General features: G+C 48.8%; 1 pseudogene across 1 annotated transcript; it reads right to left on the reverse strand.

Annotated features, from left to right (window-relative positions):
- Positions 1 to 5,699: 5,699 nt before the first annotated feature.
- On the reverse strand, positions 5,700 to 6,175 carry LOC100946467 (annotated as a pseudogene). Its single transcript, XR_001161748.1, has one exon. The product of XR_001161748.1 is annotated as a 60S ribosomal protein L27a pseudogene (transcript).
- Between the last annotated feature and the right edge of the window lie 935 nt (positions 6,176 to 7,110).

Below are 7,110 nucleotides of genomic sequence, written 5' to 3' on the forward strand. Positions count from 1 at the left end.
AGTAGCTGGGACTACAGGTGCCTGCCACAACACCCAGCTATTTTTTTGTTGCAGTTTTACCAGGGCTGGGTTTGAACCCACCACCCTCAGTATATGGGGCCAGGGCCCTACCAGCTGAGCTACAAGTGCCGCCCCAACTGCCTGGATATTTTTTTAAGAGACAGGGTCTTGCTCTTGGTCAGGCTGGTCTTGAACTCCTGAGTTTAGGCAATCCACCTGCCTCGGCCTCCCAGAGTGCTAGGATTACAGGTGTAAGCCACTGCACCTGGCCAATACACACTTTTTTCACTTTCCCTGTGGGTACCTGGCTGGACACTGAAAGAATACGGGTAATTCTAGAAGCACAGGACAGAATGCAAAGTGCATGTATTTTGGTAAACCCTGAATTTTCATGGCGGGCACTTGACTTCAGTCGTACCCAGTGGAAATATAATGAATGTGAGTCACATATATCACTTTAATTTTCTTGTAGCAGAGCAAAGGAAATTAATATTAACAATAGTTTTGATTTTGTTCAATGCATCTATAAAAAAATTATCATTTAATTTAATCAATATTTTAAAATATTCATGAGATATTTAATCTGGTGTGCATGTCACAGCCTGTCTCAGTACAAGCTGCATTTCAACCTCTCAGTAGCCACACGTGGCCAGTGGTTGCCACACTGACAAGATAGTTTTAGACACTTTCTTTGTAGAGAAACCTTGATTTTTTTTCCCTCTTAATGTTATAATTACTTGGACTTGTGTTAGTGTCTGGTTCTTGTGCTTCTTTTGTTTAATAAGGTGGATGGGCTCGGTGCCTGTGGCTCGGCACCAGCCACATACACCTAAGGTGGCGGATTCGAATCCAGCCCCGGTCCGCCAAAACAACAATGACAGCTACAACCAAAAAATGGCTGGGCATTGTGGCAGGCGCCTGTGGTCCCAGCTACTTGGGAGGCTGAGGCAGGAGACTCACGTGAGCCCAGGCGTTGGAGGCTGCTGTGAGCTGTGATGCCATAGCACTCTACCCAGGGGGATAGCTGGAGGCTCTGTCTCAAAAAAAAAAATAAGGTGGATGAATGGAAAGATCTTCTTTAAGATGAATCTCCTTTCTTTGCCCGGACTTTGGATGTCTTTTTCTCTCTCAGTTTTTATCCTTTTCTATTTTTAAAAATTCTTTCTTCTGGTGTTTTATTGTAAAAATGTCCAAACAAAGAAAAATTGAAAGAATTGTTTAGTGAAAACCCAGATAACCTCCACCCAGATAAAATTTTGTCATATTTGCTTTATTACTTACCCATTCATCCATCCATCTACCCACCCACCTATTGCCCATTTATCCATCCACCCACCCATCTGTCACCCTCTCATCCATCATCCACTTGTCCATCCATCCATTCATCTGTTTATCTATCCACCCACCCAGGTACCCATCCACCCATCCATCCATTCACCCACCTATTCTCCCATCCATCTATCCATCCATCCAGTCATCCATCCATCCACCCATCTACCCATCCACTCATCTGTCCATCTGTCTATCCATCTATTCATATATTCATCTATCCACCCACTCAATCATCCATCCATTCACTTTCCCAACTACCCATCCATCCATCCATCCACCCACCCATCCATCACTCTATGGATTTTACTTTTTTGAAACATTTTTAAGCAAGTTGCTGACATTAGTACCCATTCTCTTGAACACTGAATCATGGATTTAAATAACCAGAGCTGACTATTCAAAATAAATATTTTTCAACGTGGAAAAATAGAAGACAGGTTACAAAAGAAGCCAGTTACATATATCTGTAATGAGGTTGTGGGATATAAAAATACCTGTGATTCCTGTTGGATTCCTGCTAATACTATCATGCTCATTGTTACATTAGGAATCCAAGTTAAATGCTAAATGTCAATTGCAGGTTCGTGAAAATAATGCATTTTTTTATACAAATTCATGGATCCTCTGAATCTGAGGACCCCTATTCAATTCTTAGTTCATAAACCCCAATAAGTCATGCTGTTATTATGTTAAGGCAAATATTATCAATGGGAAATACTTAGCACTCACTACACACACTATCTCATTTAAACTTCTCAACAAACCCATAGTAGGAGGACTACTAATATTCCCATCTTACAGCTGAGGAAACTGAGGCCTAAAGAGGTGGTGTGATGTGCTCAGGTTCCTGGCTGGACTAATATTGGTCTGTTAATCATAGGCTTGCTTACAGGCTTGGTGTGCCTCTCACAGGCAAGCACTGTTCTGAGTCCATTGTGGATTGTTTTACTCAGTTCTTACAGTGGTTTTACGAGGCTGCAGGTGAACCCTCATCTTTCATTGCCAGCAGCAGAAACAGACCTAGCTGATGTGAGCAAAAAAGGAAGTTAAGAAAGAAGCTTAGCCCTGGTGTGGAAGATGATGAGAAGGTGAGCAGCAAATGCCTGCCTGGAACGGGTCAGCTCTGTTCCCAGCTGCAGCCGTGGACCCCCTGCAGTCACACTGGCTCCAGAGTGTGGGCAGTCCTGCCACTTGCAGTGGAGCCAACCCTGTCCTCCTTGGTGGTGCTAGTGCCCATTCCTGGTGGCCAGGTGCACCTGACTGCCCCATCCTGGCTCTAAGGAGGCTGGAGAAACACAGGGCCAGGGAGGGGGGAGATTTCTTCAAGCCTGGGCAGGCCCAAACACTACGCCCCGTGCAGATGGCCCCTCTTCTTACCCTCTTTTACAGCTGTTTAAACTGAGGCTCGGGGAAGAAAAATAACCCTCCCGAAACAGCCCCAGTGTCTTGCTCTTCCGGACCCTCCTCCTGCCTTGCCTGTAAATATCCAGTGTCTTTATGATGCCCTGAATCCAAGGCTGGCCCCGTGTGGCCATGTGGGGCACAGAACTATGCTGCCGAGACGCAGGCCTTGGAGTCAAAGGTGACTGGGGTCATGGATCAGAAATGCCTTTGCCGTCCCATAGATGAAAGCCCACAGGGCCCAGGGTGGGCCTCTGATGACTAAAGGGTTTCGTCTGGGGATGTTGACCCAGAGGAGGGGAGACAGGAGGGAGCTACAGAACTTGGGTTTGTGTTTTCCTTCCTCTTGGTCAGAGGGAAAGAGACGGGGTCAGAGGCTGCTGGGCCCCTGGAGCGTCAGCTCCTCCTTGAAGTGGGTGCTTTGGGGTGCCTGTGGTCAGGCAGACACCAAGGCAGGTGGTCTTCATGGCCACTCCAGGCATGTCCTGGACACAGCTGGGTGGTTGGAGGTGGTGGGAGGGGAGGAGTGCTGAAATGAGCAAGAACCGGCAGCGGGCCTGGCTCCGGCTGGAGCGCCTGCAGACGTTACCCCCGCGTGGATTGGAGTCTGCGTGCGGGCACAAGTGCACACGTCTACGCATGTGCTCGCACTCGTCTCTGTGTGCTACACGCGTGTGGGGTATGTGTTCTGAATGTGCGTTAGTCTATCTGTGTGCACAAGTGAGTGCCGGTGTGTCTGCATGCCGGGGTGTCCGTGTGCATGTGAGTTGTTGGGGTTTCGTGTCCCTCTATGTGTGTCTCTGGGTGTGGGTAAGCAGCCTGACACGTGCCGTGTGTTTATGGCACTAATCACAGCAAACACGTGTACGGCGCTGCTTGTGCACAGGGCTCCCTAGTGCTTTCCATACAGCAACCCAGTTCCCCCTGACAGCAATCCTTTCAGGTGAGCACTATTATTATTTCGATTTGCAGATGAGGAAACTGAGGCACAGAGAGGTTGACTGACTTGCCTGAAGTTGCAGAGCTGGGATTCAAATGTAGGCTGGTTGCTCTGAGGCAACTCTTGGGCTATCCCAGTTCCCTGCTCAGGTGGACCTGGGGTATTCTGGGTCCAGTGGACAGGTGCACCTCTGGGATCGCGTGCATGGATGGTCAGGCAGGTCTCTGTTGTGTGTTCAATGTCATGGGGCAGGAGAGGCCTCCTTCCCTAGTGCCCACAGTGAGGGCTCAGAGGGGCTGTGAGCACAGGAAGCAAAGGAGCAGCCCGCTGGGACCTTCTACCTCCCACCCCGTCCTAGATCCCAGAGCCGGCCTTTGTTTCCTTCACGAGGGGCCTCTGTGGGAATTCCTCCGGAATTCCAGGCATTTGGCAGAACAAGGGCAGAGGTGGGAGGGAGGTGCATGGAAAACTCCAGCCTGTGTGGGGCCTGAGGGCACAGCATGGTCATGTGCCTGGGGCTGGGCTCTTCCCAGAGCTGGTGGGGTTTGGTGGCATTTGCAGAACTGAAAGCAGGGCCTGGATGGAGTCCGCACTGGTCCTGGAGTCAAGCCAGCAGCCCTTGTCTGGCTCGGTGGAGCTTCCTAGTGCCAGGGTGCCCAGGCCAGGGGAGCCTGGAGGGCCACAGACTCAGGCACAGCTGTTTGTCCTGAGCTGGGACTGTAGGAGCTTCCCTGGGCTGCTTCCTGCTTTGTAAACAGGTTTTCCAGTAGGGAGTGTGGCATGCCAGCCCCTCTGTCCCTGTCACCTCTGTGAATTCACTGTCTTCTCTTTCTGGTCAAGCCAATCCTCCTCACCCTTCCCAGTTGCCAGGCAGAGAGGTCAGTTGATGGCCTAACCTGCTGATACCCGCTGCACCTATAGTACCTTGATAGAGACCACCCCAAAGAGACATGTTCACGTCCCAACCCAGGCACCTGTGAATGTGGCCATATTTGAAAATAGGGTCTTTGCAGATGTAATCAAGGCAAGGCTCTCAAGATGAGCTCGTCCTGGATTTAGGATGGGCCCTAAACCCATTAAAAAGTGTCCTTAGGCAGAGGGAGATTGAAGATAGACACGGGGTAGGGGAGAGGGCCAGATGAGGCGTACAGCCAGAAGCTGGAAGAGGCAAGGAAGGAGTCCCCTCCAGAGCCACCTGAAGGAGCTGACCCGGTGACTTCAAACGTCCAGCCTCTGGAACAGAGAATAAATATCTATAGTTGTAAGTAACTCAGTTTGCAGTGTTATGTCACAGCAGCCACAGGAAACTAATGCATCCCTGTAGTCAGCCTCTCCTGTAACCCCATCATAATCTGGTTATTTATCTCCTGCAATCCTGAGTTTGAATTCCTGCTCTACCATGTGCTTGAGCTCAACCTTGTTGAGCCTCAGTTTCCACAAAATTTTTTTTAAGTGGTATTAAGTGTCATTGTGGTTCAAAGTCTCAGAAAAAGCTATAGAACTGTAGCAAATTTCAAGTAACCCTGAGATACACAAAGATCTTAAGGATTCTATTTGTAAGCAAGCATTGGTCATGAAACCGAATACTGGTTTCCAGCCTTCAGAATTTCCCAATTTTCTCTCTGAGATACATTTCAGACTAGAAGGAAAACTTACATTTCATGATTAAATCTTTGAACATTAAGATCCCGATGCACAGGGACCTATGAATCTCATTGACAACTGCTTTCTGGAATCTAGCCCACTTTTAACATATATGGAAATGTTTCTAGTCTAATGGCATTCTCCCACTCACTGTAAAATTCAAAGTGCGACACAAATGGTCCTTTTAATAGGTACTTCAATTGTCAATAGGTATCATTCTCACTTTTGTCTCTAAGTGTTGGTTCTATTTTACTATGCACTTTGAGGGTAGTCAGCAGGAACCCATGCCCTCATATCCTTAGAAAACCTGTTAAGTGGACTCGGAATACACAGGTAAGGCAGAGATGCTACCAAAGAACCTATATTCAGACCATAAGGAAACAGCATTTAATGACCCTCCCCTCCATGTGGCTTCAAGCCACCAGGACACAAGCCCCTCCAACACCCTTAATCTTCTCTTCAGCTCTTCTGCTGAAGAATTTGGCCTTCACAATGACGGGCTGCTTTGGGAGTTTTCCCTTCCCCAGAACTTTGTAGTAGCCCGATCGTACTACATCAACGATGGGAGCAACTCCTGTCTTGTTTTTGGCAGCATTTACCCATGTCTGCTCACTGACCAATGTCCACAATTTATCAAGGTTGACAGTTGGGCAATAACTCTGGTTCTCTTTAAGTGGTAATGCCTCATACCAACTTTCCCAAAGTAACCTGGGTGATACTTGTCGAAGTTGATCCTGTGATGATGCATGCCACCAGCATACCTCAGCCTCCTCGGTGCTTCCTCTGCTTGCCGATACGGCCGTGGCCGTGACTCATGTGGCCCTGAAGCTTCCGAGTCTTCCTCAGTCTGGATGGCATGTCGGTGGCCGAGACGAAAAAGGCAGTTTCCACAAATTTGAAGAGGGACAGTGATATCAAAAAAACACACCAGGCAGTACTTAGATGAGCTGGGCACACAGGGATAGTAATTGCTGTCGTCATGGCTATTGCTATCCATGGGATGTCACCTGTTTGTGGTTTGGGCATCAAAGGCAAAGGCAAATTTAATATGGTGAGGAGGTGTATCCTGGAAATAAATATATCTACAAGTGTTTGGCCATCACAAACCATTGATAAAGTCATCTTGGAGGATGATGTCACTGGCTCAGGTGGATATATTAACAATTAGTGATAGGGCAGCCGCCTGCCCCACCCGCCAGCTCTCATTCATGCCAAGCCCATATCCTGAGCATGCCTGGCACCAGGGACACCAAGCTAATCAAGCCCCAGGAATGCCCTCAGGGATGCTCATTTGCGGTGGTGGTGGGGTGAGTGAATAAGGAGAGAGATGGCACAGGCTGAGGAGGTGGGAGGTCCCACCCACAAGGGCCAGGCCAGAGTGTCTTGTAGCAGGGAAAGTCTGAGGCCAGAGGAGAAGGAATAAATAGGCCAGGAGAAGGTAGGGGAAGGCATTTCAGAACAGCAAGTGCAAAGGCCCGGGGGCAGGAGTATGTGGAGCAGCAGAGATTGTTTCTTGAGCAGCCAGGGCACAGGAAGTGGGCCAAGGTTTGCAATGAGGCCTAAGACATTCCCCTGACTAGAGCAGGGCCTGCAGGGGCTGAGACTTATCCTTAGGGTCTTAGAGTGTTCTTGGTAAGTTTGAAGCAAATTTTAAGCAATCCCTGATTGAAGCAGAGGCAAGACTTCCTGCAGCAATTACCAAGTTGCTCCTCGGGGGGGGATCCCTGCTTTATGCCCCAGACCATTCCACTAGTCATGCCAGGTGGGGAACTTTTCCATCCAGAAGGGCTGAG

This window comes from Otolemur garnettii, unplaced genomic scaffold (assembly GCF_000181295.1).
Source record: "Otolemur garnettii isolate 467f Iridium unplaced genomic scaffold, OtoGar3 scaffold00189, whole genome shotgun sequence".
Taxonomy (NCBI): Eukaryota; Metazoa; Chordata; class Mammalia; order Primates; family Galagidae; genus Otolemur; species Otolemur garnettii.